This window comes from Schistocerca piceifrons, chromosome 1, assembly GCF_021461385.2.
Source record: "Schistocerca piceifrons isolate TAMUIC-IGC-003096 chromosome 1, iqSchPice1.1, whole genome shotgun sequence".
Taxonomy (NCBI): Eukaryota; Metazoa; Arthropoda; class Insecta; order Orthoptera; family Acrididae; genus Schistocerca; species Schistocerca piceifrons.
This window is the reverse complement of record NC_060138.1, coordinates 650,322,002-650,340,612: the sequence shown is the minus strand read 5'-3', so window position 1 is coordinate 650,340,612 and position 18,611 is coordinate 650,322,002.

Genomic DNA, 18,611 nt, shown 5'->3' with positions numbered 1-18,611 from the left:
TCCGAGGTTTTTACAGGCTGGAAGGGATTTTTGGGAACCGAAAACAGTTAAGGAAGTGCAATCATTCATCATAATTTGCTATTTCTAACGAAAGTTCGTGAACGATTTCCTTGATTTAGCACAGCCGTTGACGCGATTGTTAAGGAAGGGTGTGAACTTTGGTGGACAGAAGAGTGTCAGAAAGCGTTTGACAAACTGAAAGAAGTGTTAACATCAAGTCCGGTTCTTGTGTTTCCAGATTTTGAAAAGGAGTTTATACTAGCATGCGATGCATCGAATCAAGCATTAGGGTGTGTTCTTATTCAGGAAATTGATGGGAAGGAACATCCTGTAGCCTATGCATCTAAGCAGTTGAATGCAGAACAGAGGAATTACTCAACAACAGAGAGGGAGATGCTTGGTGTAATCTATGGAGTCACATGTTTTAAATGTTATTTATATGGGAGAAGATTTCGGGTTGTGACAGATCATGCTGCTTTGAAGTGGTTGTTGGGGTTGAAGGATCCTCCCACTAGACTCGCTAGATGGGCTGTGAGGCTTAGTGAATTCGATTACGAGGTGGTGCACAAGCTGGGAAGAAGTACGGTGATGTGGATGCATAAATAGGAAGGTGGAAAAAGTAAAAGTCATAGGTTGTGACCTAGCGGTATGGTAAGAATTACAGGACGCGTAGTGTAAATTGCATAGGACACAGCCACAATTTAATGTGTACGACGGTTTTCTGGTTCAAAAACAGCACTGTGTAACGACTCAAGTTCGCAATTTCCAAGTGATTCATCATCCATAATGGAAAAAGTTTAACGATTCTGCAGTACCGGGATGAATAGTCTGAACAGTGGCATGTGTATGCTTAAGGAAAGGTGAACACTCACCAAAATGTCGAAGAAAATTTCATCCACACGTAGCTAGTCCAGCAGGGTCCTTTGACCTCACGGCGTAGTGGACACCGTCCTAGCTTACGGAATCCGTAGGCAGGTGTAAATAGTTACCCTGAGTTGGCACAACGGACTGTTGCACTGCATCATGCGCACAAATAATGCTCGGCATGGTGCAAAAAAAACAATAGCCGCGAGAAACTTCAAACAATGGAGCTGGCTCACGCCGATGGCTCAACGACAGTAGAAAAACAGAGGACAGAGAAAATGTAAATGTTTGTTGCAAACTATAGAAGAGATGGTTCAAATGGCTCTGAGCACTATGGGACTCAACTGCTGAGGTCATTAGTCCCCTAGAACTTAGAACTAGTTAAACCTAACAAACCTAAGGACATCACAAACATCCATGCCCGAGGCAGGATTCGAACCTGCGACCGTAGCGGTCTTGCGGTTCCAGAATGCAGCGCCTTTAACCGCACGGCCACTTCGGCCGGCTTATAGAAGAGACATGAAATTGTCAAACTGTAAATAAAGAAATACAAATATTTCACTGAATGTGAAAAACGACTACATGACATGAAACAAAATTTGTAATATTTCTCTTGCGTAAGTAAAGTAATTGATTTATCTGTACTTTTAATAAAGTGTAACAAAAGTTTTGGTACAATATACGACATACAAAGAATTTGATAAAAGGTTCCCACATAGCTGACACACAGTATATTAAAGAATAATAGACAAATACGCCTGTAGTTGAACGGCCAAAATAGATGTTTGTGACACTTTGGCCATGAAACCAGATGACTGCACCTTGCCTCTCTTGATAAAAAAAAGTAAGATATATAAATTCGTACAGATTAATAAGAAAAGGAAATTTGATACTGTGATATAGCCCACAGTAGAGGGCAGGTGTAATGGTTTTTGTTAAATGTTTACAAAGAAGTATACGTAAGATAAGAAAGGAAGCGACGCGCTGCAGCAGAGATGCTGTTAGATGAGAGAGGTGTGACTGTCACTTTCTCTTAAGTCAGCAGAAGGAGAGGAACCTGTGGTGTGTCTTGATGAAGATAGGACACCAACATTTTATTGCTCCTACTATAATAACATTTTGTAAATAATATTGGATTTTGAGTTAATATAACTATCGTCAAATAAAATACAGTGCTTCCCTATTTATTTGACAAACAGTTCATCTCACTGCATCGAAATACTAGTTTCTTCTTTCATTAGGCGACACAGAGAAGAATTACCAACTACTACGGCGTCTGTATTAAAGACGACCATCGCAGGCGGAAGACGAGGAAAGGTTTTCCACTGAGAAGAAAACAGAACTAAGAACGTTTACTATTAAACTTCCCAGAAACCTTATTTCAGATATATTTGAGATGATGTCTGTTTAGCAGCCGACCGCAAAAGCGTTTTTTTAGCATCCATTTATGACTTCAAAATTAAAAGTCGTAAAGCATTTCCAGTTCAAAACCTTTAATTCATTACCCAGCAAATAGTAAAAATAGAATACAATACACGTGTTAGAAATCTGCTCCGAAAGAAATGAGAGTTTCACTGCAAACGTAACCAAAGCGTCACAGATAAACAAAAGCTGAACTCTAACGGAAAGCCTTCAACGAATTCCAAAGTAAAAGTCTATCTATCAATCCCACTCAGAATCCTAAGAAATTTTACTCTTACGTTAAATCAGTAAACGCATCACATCCACCTGTTGAGAATCTGAGTGACCATAATGGAATCGAAAGAGAGGATGATAGGGAGAAAGACGAAATAACCAGACTCCTCTTTCCCAAACTGCCACGCTCAGGAAGACTGTACTGTGGTTGCTCCTTTAAACTGTCACATGGACGTCAAAATGACAGCTATCGAATTAAGTAACCACAAGATAAAAGTTAAGCGTGAGATTACTGAACAAAAGGAAGGCCACTTCCCTTTAGCAGAAGTGGAGAGGTCAATCAGTCGTAGTGATTGGAGAAAATCGCATATCATACCATTATTCAAGAAGGATCGTCGAACAGACGCGCTAATATCGCCGAAGTCAGTATGTTGTAGAATTTTGGATGTTGTATTCTCGCGTGTTAAGATATTCCTGGAGACGGAAAATCTCGTCTGTAGGAATCAACATGGACGCCGCAAACAACGATCGTGTAAAACCCAGCTCACTCTGTTCGTCCACGAGACACGTAAAACTATATACGGTGGCTGACATTTTCACCATCTTCCTTGAATCCAGAATGCCTACGATTCAGTTCCACACAGCTGCCTAAATAATAAATTATCAAGAGAACGGAATATCAGACCATTTGTGCGACTGGACTGAAAAGTTCCTAGCAAAACAGAACACAGCATGTCTTTGTCAGCGCAGAGATATCTTATGATGTGAAAGTAACTTTGGATATATTGCAGGGAAGTATTATGAATTCATGAAATTTCATAGCGTTCATAAATGACGTAGCTGAGAAATTCGAACTCCCACGGTACCCTTTCCGAATGAAGCCGGTGAATGCAGAGAAGCCGCAAGCTGTTGAACCACATCAAAAAAGACATATTCTTTCAGTGTTAGGGAATGATTTGTTGATGGCTGTTTGTTAGATCTCACCTTCCACACAGGTGTAACGGATGAACTTGCGATTTTGTCTTAGAGCATATTCGACGTGATCTAGGAGGTGTACCATATGCAAAAGTCCAGGAATAATCAGCGCTTAGGGCAGGATGACACATGCATCCGGATGCATTTGGAAAATTTCATGTGTAGGCTCTTACTGGACATATTTCCCGCTTAATGTACTATGAAGAGCCTTAGAAAATGAGTTATAACATAGAAATACAGCGTTTCCAGACCCAAGTCCACATAACATGAGGAATGGTTCCTCTCTTAAATCTGACATTGGACAAGTTTCCAGTAATATTGCTTAATATGATTCTTTATGAGGTTTGCCACTGTCGCAGAGAGTATTCGAAACCAAATACTTGTCCCAGCACTGCTAAAACAATCGAGAAACAATTCTTCAGATTCTGTCGACATCAGATATACTTGCCACTTCAGGAATTCTCTATTTTCGTACCGTGAAATTTGTCGTCTTCATAATGGGGAGGGTACCTTTCCCAGCAACAAAACTTGCTGTTCGTCGTGGTGTTATTAAAGACTGTTGTTTCTAATCAAATTCTTCCTTCAATCACCAATAGTTCCAGTCTGCCCCCGGTAGCTGACCTGTAATTAATTTTAGTTTATTTTATTCCTTTTAAAGGTCAGTTGAAAAGTATGTACAACTGTAGACTGTTATGATCAATAAAGTGGTAGAAAAAAGAAAAAGAGAAAAATGGTCAGCGCGACAGGCTGTCAATCCCCAGCGCCCGGGTTCGATTCCCGGCTGGGTCGGAGATTTTCTCCGCTCAGGGACTGGGTGTTGTGTTGTCCTAATCATCATCATTTCATCCCTATCGACGATCAAATCGCCGAAGTGTCATCAAATCGAAAGACTTGCACCCGGCGAACGGTCTACCCGACGGGAGGCCCTAGTCACACGACATTTAATTACTTTACCCAAAATTTGTTTTTTTTATGGAGTTGGTATGTGCTTGCTTTCCTCAATGAAAGCCCATCCAAGCACCAATACATAAAACTTACGCATTGCGACGTACATAACCACATACAACACAGATAGCTGCTAACAGGTACACACGAATTTCATTGCTTTTTCGTACTGCAACTCCATTTGATGTATTTACCTTATTACTCTTTGAGCTGTATCACACGGACTCTATCGCTCGCTTACAATGTTTGAAGGTGCACTACCTTGTTCGCTTTTAGTAGCAGCGTGTATTACAGGGATAACAACTCCAGCAATGATGGCTATGAGTGCGAGAGGTGACCTACAATGGAAACAAACCGTTCTCGCTTCGACATTCATTCCATTTTACGTGATAACCACTTCTACTTCTCAGACTTGTTAAGAAGACTGGTCCATGATTTATTTTACTGTGGGAAAATGTACAGCAGTAAGTAGCTTCGAAAAACGAGTAACAGGTCTGTTGCGCAGTAAATGATTGTTAGAATATTTAGCCGTCCTGTTAATATTGGCAAAAATTTATCTGGTCCTGTTGCCACCGCTTGAAGGTTAGTGAACATCCTGCAGCCATTTTGAAACACATGACAGCACCAGGAAGACAGACTGCGCTAAAATAAATTGTACATTGTACCCGCCGCAACATCAAAATTCTGTTATGCTTTATTAATGAACCGTCAAGGTAACAAGGATAATAACATGCCAACACGTTATTATAACCACCATGTATGCCAGTGGCATCAGGCCGGCAACATTATCAAAGGACAGTGAAACATATGAACTGTCCACTGTCCTGGTCCGGCATACATTTTTAATCTACCACGAAATTTCAGCAACAAGGAAGTCTGAATACTAAATGTCATTAGTTTATATAGTCCAAGTTGAACTCGTGTTAAAAACTGCGATAGTTTACTACATAAAACATGAATTAAAAGAATTATCTATTTCAGACATTATCTTTTTTTCCCAAAATGTGTTTCGAGGGCGTACACCGTGCTACTCGGCTAGGTCACTGGATTACAGCAGAATTCCCTTTGCTGTCTATACCCAGTTATCTGTTTTGAACTTTATTTCACTACAAATAAGGAATAATTTGACACTTTATATCGTAATGTAAGTTGGTAATTTTAAGCACTACTTTTCCAGAAGGAATAATCCTAAAATATAAGGAATAATTTGTCACTTGATACCGTAATATAGCACTGAAAATACTAATTTTAAGCACTAATGAAGCTATTTACAGAATTTTCGAGTAGACTTTAACCCTAGGGCCACTGCAAATAAACATTTTCACCATAAATGGCACACAGATACGTAATCACAACACAAACGGTCCAGAGATCGTACGAATGTAGAAATACATTGCCTTGTGTGTCACCGAAAATTAATACCTCGAAGTATGAATCAAATACAACACAACATCTAAAGAGTGGTTAAATATTTAGACGTTTTTGGTTTGAATATTTCATTTTTACAAACAATTTATAAACCCATAGTTCAGAATATTTATTTGTTAATCAATCTGCTTGATTATATGGTTTTTTTGTGATTTAGGTCATTACAAATAGATGACAGTAAAATTTCCTGTGTATCGTCTAGTACGTTTGAAAACGTTCTATGAAAATTAGCTGCCACTTGAAAATAAAGTGATAAACTTGTAAGTTCCTGTTTGTATGTGTCTTATTAGTATCTGAGAAATTAGGTAAACTTATCTTGATATTGTAGTGCGTAACTCTCAGACAGGACAACGTAACTATGTCAAACTTGGACGAAAGTATGCGAAGCTCACGCTGCACACGTGAAATCCAGACTTGACTTTACATCGCACAATTCGACTGCTAGACACTTATCCATACATACCGTCTGCCTCAAAACAAAAATGATTCCGGTTAAAATGTTGGCCCTGAATATTGTCAAACTTTATCTCTAGTCTAGTAGACAATCATTGTACCAGAATTGTAATTCTAATTACACTGTAAATGAACAGAAAATATACCGCATCTGAATTTACTATAAAACGGCTTGAAAATTCAAAAGATAACATTGTACTGTTCTACTGGTATTAAGACTCTGAACTGATATAATACTTTGCCAAACGCATTCTGAAAATCCCTGTGCCTTACAATGGGCATGAATTTTAATGGTAATTAAATTCATTGTCCTACTAGTGCGAACGCAAAGTTCGTCTGTTTTGCAACCTGTTTCTATTAAAATAATGACAAAACTGTCAAGAATCAAATTTCATTCACCGTACTTGCGGTATGCAATGTAAGACGGTATCTTATCACTTTTCATAAAAATGCTTCTTCAGTGCACAACTCGAGATCTGCAGTGCGAGTACACAAAACACATTCGTAAAGGTAAAGACTGAAAAGTGAGGAACTAAACTTAGCGACTAATAAATAAGAACAAATACAGCAAGTATAACTACGCTTCATTAACAACTTTACACCCTTTCTTAATAATTTTCCTGGGTACAATTACTTTCCCTGAAACTTATTGCAATTATGAGATAAATACATATGCTTCACTATAAAACTTCTTACAGTAAATTGTGCCATACACAACGTTCTAACAATAAGAAGCTACTAACTTGCGAATATATATAAAAAAAAATCTAGATTACCTTAGAAAACTACCCTTCTGTCGGTGTTGCCTTCATATCATCTCTGTTCCAAAAAATTTTTCTCCAGAATATATTAATTTAAAATCCTTTTCAAATAATGCTGTGAATAATTATTTTAAAATATAAAGTTTTCTCTATTTTGTGTGGCGTTTTTTAATGCTAACTGAAAAATAACTTTTGATAAGAGGAAACTAACTGGAGTGCCGTTAATTAAAGGAAGCAGATAAGTAAAAAAAAAATATAAGCTTAAATTATCACGTGGCACAGATAAATTTCTCACTAAGAGAGAGAAAATCAATAATTCAAGAGTTTGTCTAACCTTCTTTGATACTGTGGAGTGAACTCACAGCGCACATCGTTTGCTGGCCGTAAGCCGATCATTAATATCACGTATTATGCACGGAGGTGCTGCCCGGAAACTGCGTTTAGAGATCGGCTTAACAGATGTCAGGGACGCACGAGTGGCTGCTACAAATTCGAACATGAATGGTGTTTGGCAGAAGTAAGCAAACGATGTAATGGCAGTCTTGCAATTCTCCTAGCTAAAACATAGAAAAGTTGTCAGGCAAGGTTAATGTTGTTAAAATGAAACATTGATAAACAATAACAATTAATCGTATATTGACGATACTTTTACATAGATAAATAGTTTACACACCTCGAAAATATTTTTCAAATACCACTGCCTGTTACAAAATCATTCGAGTGAGCGATCATTAAGAGAGAGTGATCGACAACAGCATAGACATCAATAGAGAGCAGGCCTCAAGAGAGAGAGAGATATCGAGTAAAATGTTAAACTGAAGGCAATTTTACTGTCATTTTTCCTCAGTCTCTTCCTGTTCTGGAAGCCCCTTGCATGGAATAATGTTCCAGAGACTTCGCTGCGCTGCTTTCTGGCGCGGCTGATCGCATAAAATTTTACTGTTGACGCCGCTTGCGCTGCGTATGATGCATCATTCGCCAATTAAAAAATACAATTGCTCTCTCTCGCTAATTTTAACATCTGTATGTCCTCTGTCGTTAATGTGAACAGCTATGGCAGATTTATTCGCGGCGTTGCACATAAATGCATTCGCATGTTTCTTAGATATTTTGGGTGGATATCATTAAACTTTCCCTATTTAACACGTTATAACACGGAAACTAATAACCGTACGAGTATCAAACTTGGTAGCATTAATGTCCAGAGTATGTGGTGTATGATTTCCATGCGTCATAACGTCACCGTCCAGTTCCAACTATGGCCATTCTGATTCATAGTCTCATACACCCGACCAATCGCAGTGCGCTTGTAGACGTGTCGACATGAGCTTGGGCAAAAGGGCATTACTGGTGAAGCTGTATTATCAAGACGACAGTAATGCTGCAGCTGCACTTCGAGAATATCGCCTGTTGAAACGATTACGGGAGGGTCATCTTTCTCCATCTGCTGTGCGGAGCATGATGAAGAAGCTCGAATGAACTGGAGAACTGGGCGTTGCTCAGGGAAGAGGCCGACGACCTGTTACACAGCAGGTGGTTGATTAAATCGCTGTTGCTATGGCAAATAATAATGCGCGCAATTCCCGATCGTCGGGCAGTGCACGTGCTCTGTCACGACAGTTGAACATCCCGTGGTCCACTGTACGGAAGGTTCTTTGAAGCATTCTCAAATGGTATCCTACAAGATAATTATCGCACAGCAGCTTGCACCACAGGACGCACAACGTGTTGGCTTCACTCTCCACTTTCTCGCAAGGATTGAAGTTGATGAGGGCTGACCCTGGACTATCCTCTGGACAGACGAAGCTCATTTTTCTCTGACCGGTGAGATAAACACACAGAATTGCCGAGTGTCGGGATCTTCACCTCCAGTCACTGTGCATGAAGTTCCTTTGTATGGCGAACGCGTAACTGTACGGTGTGGCTTCGCGGCTACGTTGATTTAAGATCCATTCTTCTTTGAACAGGCTGGCACTCAAGGACCAAAGGCGTGCATTGTGACTGGCACTGTTACTACAATATGCTTCACCGGCATGTGGTATACACCCTACAGGAGAGAGCCGCATTGAATTCAACAGTTTTCATATTCCAGTGGTTCAAATGGCTCTGAGCACTATGGGACTTAACAACTAAGGTCATCAGTCCCCTAGAACTTAAAACTGCTTAAACCTAACTAACCTACGGACATCACATACATCCATGCCCGAGGCAGGATTCGAACCTGCGGCCGTAGCGGTCGCGCGGTTTCAGACTGTAGCGCCTAGAACCGCTCGGCCACAACGTCCGGCTCAACAGGTTTTATGCAAGATGGGACACCACCGCACTTTGCTCGTTAAATTCATCTGCTTCTCCGAAGCACATTGGCTGGCACGATCACCTTATGTCATTCCCCGTGATTTCCGATTGCGGGGCTATCTGAAGGACGGGGCTTACCGAGGGAACATACACACATGTGCTGATCTGAAGTGCAGCATATCAAGAGAAGTAGCAGCATACCTACGTACACGGTTTCTTCTGCTGTGCAGAATGCAATCCTGCGCTTTCAGGCTCTTCTGGACACTGATGGGCACCTTATTGAACCCCTTTTGTACCAATAACGGTATCGGTGTGTAGTGGTATGATGTACTGTAGCAGTACATTGAAAGTTTTTCAGTTGAACTGAATCTGCATTATTTCTCTTCCCCATGTCCTTGACAATAATGCTACCAAGTTTGGTCCTCGTGCAGTAATTAGCTTCCCTGTTATAACGTGTTAGATAGGGAAACTTTAATTACAACCTCCCAATATGACTGAGTTTGGTGACGACTGAGCCACTTACTGCACTGAGCACTCATTACACTTTATCTTGTAGACGTTCGATTTACAAAATCTGTCTTTGTCGAATTTTACATTACGTGGCAAACTATTACCTAACTGATTGCTTGAGGAAAGAGCAACGCCGGCCGGAGTGGCCGTGCGGTTCTAGGCACTACAGTCTGGAACCGAGCGACCGCTACGGTCGCAGGTTCGAATCCTGCCTCGGGCATGGATGTGTGTGATGTCCTTAGGTTAGTTAGGTTTAATTAGTTCTAAGTTCTAGGCGTCTGATGACCTCAGAAGTTAAGTCGCATAGCGCTCAGAGCCATTTTTGAAAGAGCAACTATTACTGTACATTACACTATTTTACCACAACTCTCCGGGCACCTGTTAGTGGACATAACATGTGCTGTTCCCACTCTTCACTTTTATGACAAACTTTGCTGAGGAAACATTGAATGGGGCGTATCATTATCTGTAGAGGAATGGCAGCCCATCCGTCTTCAAGAACCGAAAGCAGAGAAGACTGTGAAGTTGTTCGCTGAAGCCTGAACCAATTCGACGTTCTACCTTATCCCAAAGTTGTTCCATTGGGTTGAAGTTGGGACTCTCAGCAGGCCAGTCCGTTTCAGGGATGTTATTGGCCACAAACCATTGCCTCACAGACGCTGCTTTGTGATAGGCTGATCTGTCATGCGTATACAGTCATCGTCTTGGAACTGTTCCATAAATTATGATAGTACATAATTTTACTAAATGTGCTCATATACTTCCACATTTAGCGTCTTCTTAAGCGCAATAAGGGGATCAAAAACCATGAAAGGCACCCTCATGCCTTAGTAATTCTTCCTCTGTACTTCAATGTCGGCGTAACACTTGATGCCAGGTAACGTTCTCCAGGGATTCGCCAAACCCAGACCCTTCCAACGGATTGCGGCAGGTTATAGTGTGATTCTTCAGACTGAATCACTCGTTTCCAATCATCCACCGTCCAGTGGTGAAGCTCCTTACACCATCCCAAACGTCACTCAGCACTGAATACAAAAAAGTCTGGCTTACGAGGAACTGCTCTCTTATTGTATCCTATTCTTTTTAACTCCTCTGGTGTAATCACTGTAGTAGCTGGACTACAGGTAGCACTTTGGAACTCAGGAGCGATTCATTCCACTAATTCCATGCGATTTTTCACGACTAACCTCCGCAATGCTCGAAGGTCGCTGTAGGTTAGTTCATTACATCTGCCTTGTATCGGTTTAGCTGTGGTTGTTCCTTCGTGTTTCCACTTCACAGTCACATCACCAGCTGTGGACTTGGGCAGCAGCAGAAGAATCTAAATGTCCCTTATGGATTTTTTTCTCTGGTGACATCGACTGACCACATCCGAAGTCACTTGGTTCTCCTGCACCACCCATTCTGCTGTTACCTATTCTCTGCCAACAACGCTATACTCCCCACATCGATTCATTCTGGCGGGACCACCTCTCTGGATATCTAGTGGTCAATTACGCATTATGGAAGTGCGTCCGCAAACATTTATCGCATACTGCGTATGGTCTCACTACATTGGCAGTTCTCTATGAATGGCACCACCTTAGTAAATGCATGCTGCTCAGGTGACTGATTTTTGTTGTTATTTGTGATTCTATCTATTCGTTTACTATATTTTTGTCGTTTTGTCTACAAATACAGATTGTAAATCCTTTAGAACCGGTTTTATTGCAGTTATCCCGATTTCAGTTTGAAACGTTTCATTGCTGAATAGACTTTTGTGTGCTCAGTTTAACGTGGGTCTATATGCTGTTAATTTGTGTGTGAGAGGGGAGTTTGAAGATTTCTCGATGTTTATACCAATAGTAGTAGGTTTTCTGCAGGTACATGCTAATAATACGTTCAGTGTTTCTTTCTCGTGATGGTGAAGTTAAAGTCAGAATTAAATGAACTTTCCTTACTTCACTGCCGGCTGGAGTGGCCGAGCGGTTCGAGGCACTACAGTCTGGAACCGCGCGCCCGCTACGGTCGCAGGTTCGAATCCTGCCTCGGGCATGGATGTGTGTGATGTCCTTAGGTTAGTTAGGTTTAAGTAGTTCTAAGTTCTAGGGGACTGATGACCTCAGAAGTTAAGTCCCATAGTGCTCAGAGCCATTTGAACCATTTTCCCTCACTACCGCCGAAATTTTTTTTTATTCCGATCTACGAGGCGTGTTTTTTAAGTAAGTACCGTTTTGAAATTTAAAAAAAGACGTGCTAAGATATCTCAATAATTTCATTTTTACATGAAAGCCTGTACCTTAATCTACGCTCTGACGCCATTACAGTCTGATTCTTCCTTGTTTACGTTGTGTACTGAATGTTTAAGATGCCACCGATAATCGTGAGTCCTGCCGACTGTGAAATACTGGCTGTTATAAGATTTCTTGGCGATAAAGGCCTAAAAGCGATCGATATTCATCGTGAGATCTGTGCAGTTTACGGAGAAAACATTATGAGTGATGGAATGGTAAGAAAGTGGGTGAGAGCATTTAAAGTTGGCCGCACAAATGTGCACGATGAACAACGGAGTGGGCGTCTTTCGGTCGTTAATGAAAGTTTGGTGCAGGAAGTGGACAATTAGGTGGGAGAAAACAGACGCTTTACGATTTCCTCCTTGCGCGATGACGTTCCTAATGTTTCTCGTAGAGTTTTGTATGGCATTGTGACCGAGCACCTGAATTACCGAAAATTGTGCGCACGTTGGGTACCGAAAATGTTGACGGATGTGCACAAAACCAAACGTTTAGACAGTGCATTGACTTTCCTTGAGCGGTACCACAACGGTGGTGATGATTTCTTAAGGCAAATTGTTACGGGCGATGAAACATGGGTGGCCAACGTCACACCAGAATAAAAGCAACAGTCCATGGAAGTTGAGCAAGGGCATCGTTTTGCTGCAAGACAATGCCCGTCCGCATGTGGCGATCTCATCACATCTTTTCGATGGGAAACTCTAGATCATCCTCCGTACAGCTCCGATCTTGCGCCCAGTGACTATCATTTGTTCCTGCACTTGAAAGAACACCTGAGTGGTCAGCGTTTTCGAGACGATGACGAAGCCAAAACAGTGGCGATGCAGTGGTTAACAAGTCAGGTGCCAAACTTCTATGAGGAGGGTATTCAAAAACTGGTACAACGTTATGACAAGTGCCTCAGTATTGACGGAAATTGCGTAGAAAAGTAGATTAAGGTACAGGCTTTCAGGTAAATATGAAATTATTGAGATATCTTAGCACGCCTTTTTTAATTTCAAAACGGTACTTACTTAAAAAAGTTATCTAAATCATGAAACACCTACCATAACATCAACCTGATTCAGTTACAAATAATACAGGTTTATAAATTTTTGTGTTAGTAACATATGTTTAAACGAAAAGACTGTAAATATTTAAACACACACACACACACACACACACACACACACACACACACGCTATATATATTTGATTATCAATGCAATTCAGTGATGATCTTCGACGTACTAAGCTCTGTATTTCTATATCTGTACAATCTGTGAACTGTTAGTGTCGTGGTTTCGTATTTGTGTGTTATTTAATGATTAAAATAGTTATTTATAACGACGTTTAGGATTCTTTCTGCTGTAAGTACCTTTATTGTTGTTGAAAACATAGAACTGCAGTACCATATTGAGATAGCAAGTGACTAATAATACGTCATTTGTAGGGGAATGAAGTACCATACAGATAACTAACTATATCCAGTAAACGAAATTGTAATGTAATCCAGACGTCCACCTTAAGATAACGGTGTACACCCTCGGAACATGTCGTAGGAGAAAACTGATGTGACTGGCACACATAAGAGTTTTAATTCTTGTTTTGTGTTTAAATATAGTTCCTTTTTATCTTTTCCAAAAAGACCGCTTGTGTCTAGACATGAGAAGCCTTTTATAAGAAACTGTTCAAACTCGTGTTGCAACAGGACTAGGCATGTCTGCGTAGGTCTATTGGAATGCAATTTGGTCGGGCGCGACATTTGAATGGCACGCCTGCACGGCATGCGAGGGAAGGGGGGCTACGGAGGCTACCTGTGGTCACTGGTTCAGAGCGTCTTCTGCTCTGGCGGAAGCCGTCACGGCCGCGGGGAAGCAAAGACGGCACGAGTTCCATCCGCGTGGTTCCAGACGAAACGTGGACCACGGGTCGGTTCTTACTGATTTATTATCATCTGCACATGTGCAGCGCGAACAATACTATGTACAGAGACACACAAGGTATCATATGAAAAAGGGTTTAATTATGCATCTAATGACATAAAGATGTCACCTGAGTGTTATACATAAATGTAGTTAGAGAGACAAATAGTTTTACTTATAACGTATGCACTTGACAATTTATGACTTTTAATGTGATCATGCCACCAACGTGGTTGATTAATCAAACTTTTGGTTTTGATGAGCCGCACCGACTGAGAAAATCATGTTATACATATGTCTAATAATTAGTATACGAGATTCATTTTAACTGGAAATAAGTAAAATTTCCATACGAATAGAGGTACACTTACAGCATGCTAGAATGTGTTGGCAGCGAATACTAGAAAGTAGATAGACTATTTAGATTCTAATATTATTATTTTTTACCAACTACTTCATTGTTTACTGTTAAATTTTATATAGTTTTCCCATAGTTTGAATTTCATAGAAGGTACTTAAATTCTGAAGACAGAAATGGAAATAGGAGACAAAATTTGATGAAGATGGTGTACATTTGTAACGGTAAACTGAATAACAAAGATGCCAAGACAATAAACAATTTTCGCCGATGAAGGTTCAAGCTTGTATAATTAAACTCGTATTTACGGGGAAATTATGGCACTTATAAATCATTACAAAATATGTTTTTGAAGCAGAATTTTAGCGAGGAGCTAATGGCACAATCGGAATTTCAATTAAATGTATGTATAAAAAGTTGTTAATTTATACTGGTGACCTATTTGGGTGCACTTTTCGCTGGTGGAAGACGTTGAGGGTTAGAGAAGGGTTTAGTTTTGAGAGGGGATGACTGAGGTATTAGAAGGTCTGTGGACAGGTTCCTCGTGATTCGTCTGTGGTGCCCTGTCTGTAGTGGTCTGTCTGTCGGGGATTTTCTTTCCGTCGCAGCCTCGTGAGTTTACCGTTGGGGCGATCGTGTTGAGCGATTGCTTAGCCGCCACGTAGGTGTCGGAAAAAAATCGAGTTCCTTGTAGACGCTGACGAAGTTCTGCACTTTTCGACGAACTTTCTGGCACAGTCGCAGGACATAGAATTATTCGGGAACAGTCTGGACTCCGATAATTTTGCAGTGTTCCACGGCAATTAGCGGAATCGTTATTTGAATTCCATACCAAATCGACCTGCATCAGAATACTTCGGTGTGTCGGTTAGCCAGTGTTGTGTAAGGATATTTGATCGTAATTTGTAGTTGTGAAAACAGTCTGGTATTTTTCCAGCTAGTTCATTAATTTATTAAATGTATGATGCATTATTATTCACGATTGGAGGCAGGAATCATATTGTTTATCGTTGCACAATAGCTTGTGTTCATATCCAGAAAATTGTAACGTGCTGAGTCGACAATAAAGATTATTTGCGAAAAACTTAGATCACTCGTAGTTGCGTTAGTGATTTGAAAACATGCGTCCGCAGCTCGTGGTCGTGTGGTAGCGTTCTCGCTTCTCACGCACGGGTTTCCGGGTTCGATTCCCGGCGGGGTCAGGGATTTTCTCTGCCTCCTGATGACTATGTGATGTCCTTAGGTTGGATAGGTTTAATTAGTTCTAAGTTCTAGGGGACTGATGACCATAGCTGTTAAGTCCCATAGTGCTCAGAGCCATTTGAACCATTTTTTTGAAAACATGCAGCAATGTGTTAATTTAATGCTAGAGAACTATGGACTTGAGGGCCTTCCTTAAATGAGTTAAATTAATGTACAGTATCAAATTTTCTGGAGTACATTTGTCTAGGTAACATATTTAGATGATTAACACAGCAAGAACTCAGGTTGTCGTAAGTGCGAGATAAGCCAATGCAAATAAATAACCAGAGAAACCGCCAGAATGGTGAATGCAAACATGCAAACGCCCATACATTGTGTTATGCAGGTGCCACATGACAGTTTGTGGGTTAGAGTTTCATGCCTGTTGCACTTGGTCGGTCAGTACAGGGACAGCTAACGCTCTTTGTGGTTGACACTGGACGATGTCTAATATGTGCCCGACTCGAGACAGATCTCGTTACCAAGCAGACCAAGGCAAAATCTCGACGCCCTGTGGAGTTTGTTGCGTTACAACAGCGCTATATAAAAGACATCATATTTACGCCAGTGACTGTAACACTTTTTTATTCCACGATTGCAATTTCGGCCATAGGCCATTATCAAGTAAAGATGTTATGGCTATTAGGCCATGTCAACCTACAATGAGCTGACACATTTATATTTCTTTGTCATTACCGTTAAATACGTTGGTGACGCTGTCAGTGAGCTTTATCCTGATAGAAACACTCCTGGAGTGCTGTTACGAATTGCAGAACAACAGGTTGGATCACCAGACTGGCGTACAAATTTGCAGTAAGAGTGCATTGGTTAACCACGAGAGTGCTCCTGCTGTCATATGAAATAGCAACCCAGACTATAAATCCAGGTGTAAGCCTAGTCTGTCTAGCATGCAGACAGGTTGGCTGCATGCCTTCAGCTGGCCTCCTTCTAACCAACACACGGCCACCACTGGCACCGAGGCACAATCAGCTTTCAACAGAAAACACAACAGACCTTCACCCTGCCCTCCAATGAACTCACGCTTGACAACTGAAGTCGGAAATGGTGGTGGTTTACGGTCAGTGGAATGCACCTACAGAGTGTCTGGCTTGGAGCTATCTTTGGAATAATCTATTTGTAACAGTTCGCTGTGTCACTGTGGTGACAACTGCTGCTGTGGGATGCTGCACGATGCGCCAAAGCCATTTGCCTAATACGATGCTCTTCCCTCTCGGCTGTGCCACGCCAAAGTCTGGAGCCCGGTCTTCTTGGGACCATACTTCCTTGTGACGACAGCTGCCAGCAGTCATGCATGAGCTGTGCACGGCTAGTGTTTATACCCATTAATTGTTTGTCATCTTCTATTGCGGTAGTGCCGCCTCGTTTTCTTATTCCATTTATTGGCGTCACTAACTTCCTACCTTCTTGTCCGTGAGTGGCAGCAGCATCGCGTATCGATAAGCGCACTGTTGTACCATCCCTGGAGCGACCGACAGTATTTCTGGGTCGTCATGTGTTGGGTAGTCAGTGAGTGGGAGATGCACCAGCAGTGCAGTCGCGACAGAGTAGCAGTCACGGACGGACCAGCAGTGCAGTCGGCCGGTTGTCGTGGAGCAGCAAGAAAGCCCCTGTCGCGAAGTCGGGCTGGAGCCACTGGCGGCGTGCACGCGCGGTTGGAGTATGAGGTGCTGCTTGCGAGTGCTACGAAGTTCGTCGCCCACCGATCTTGGACATGAAAGTTGTGTCCTCACTTAACTTACTATCGAGCCTCAACTGTTTGCATTTCTTCGCTTGATCCTGGTTGTCGCTCTTGGGACATTCCCGCGAGTAACGACGTGTGTGTATTTAAGTAGGCTAACATTCCAGCCCACTTCCTGTGAAATTTAACTTAATTTATTTCCTGTTATGGAAGTTCACCTTCGGTATCTTCTGCCTTGTGGCCGTCGACTTTCCCGTTACCTGCCCTGGTCGTTTATGTAGTTTCAGGGAGTGTATTTTCCTCGTCGTGTTGTTGGTGACCAGCGCAGCGTGTAGTTCGACAGCAGAGGTGTTGTTGGTCGTTGTAGGTGCCAACATTCTGTATGTTCTGCATTGAAATCTTGTGGTCGTTTTGCTGTTTGTGTGGAGCGGAACTGATTTGGTTGATTGGTCGGTCGGCTGTCTGTTGATTGGGTTGCCTCCAGATTAAGAAGTCGTGGGACAGGCTGCCTGTCTCACCTAAACGGGCGTTAATGTTACAATCCCTGGCTGACCATTGGGAACTTCTGAGCACCGTTCCTTGTGTCTTATGTAGTAATTTTCTTGTTTGTATTTTAGTTATTTGGTTGATGTGTGGCTTACAGCCGAGTATCAATATCTCTTAAATTAAGGTGCTTGTCTTGCCCTTAAGGCACGAGATTGTTATATTTTTATATGGGACGTTCATCCGAATTTTACTGGACAGGTTCTAAGAGAAGGCCTTTTGCGTTTTAGATTGAAACTCCTTCTAGGCCTTAAGCCGTTGAACATATTTTGTTGATACGTGGCCTTCAGCCGAGTATTAATATATCTTAATTAATGTCCTTATCTTGCCCTTAAGGCATGAGATTATTATTCTTTATTTTATATGAAACGTTTTAAGATACCGCCTTCTGCCCTTTAAAATTGAAACTCTTCTTTCTAGGGCTTAAGCCGTTAAATTATTTGTTGATTAGAGGCCTTCAGCCGAGTTTTAATATCTCTTACATTAATCTTCTTTCTTGCCCTTAAGGCATAAGATTTTTATGCTTTTGAATGGGGCTTTCAGCTCAATTTGCGAGAAATGTTTTGAGATAAGGCCTTCTGCCTTTGGATTGAAACTTCTCTTATTGCTTAACATGCGACCTTCAGCCTAGTTCCATTAAAATTAAATTGCTAAGGCCTTCAGCAAATTAGATTGAAGATTTAGAAAATATTCTTGTGTGAAACCTCCAGAAGAATCTTGTGTTTC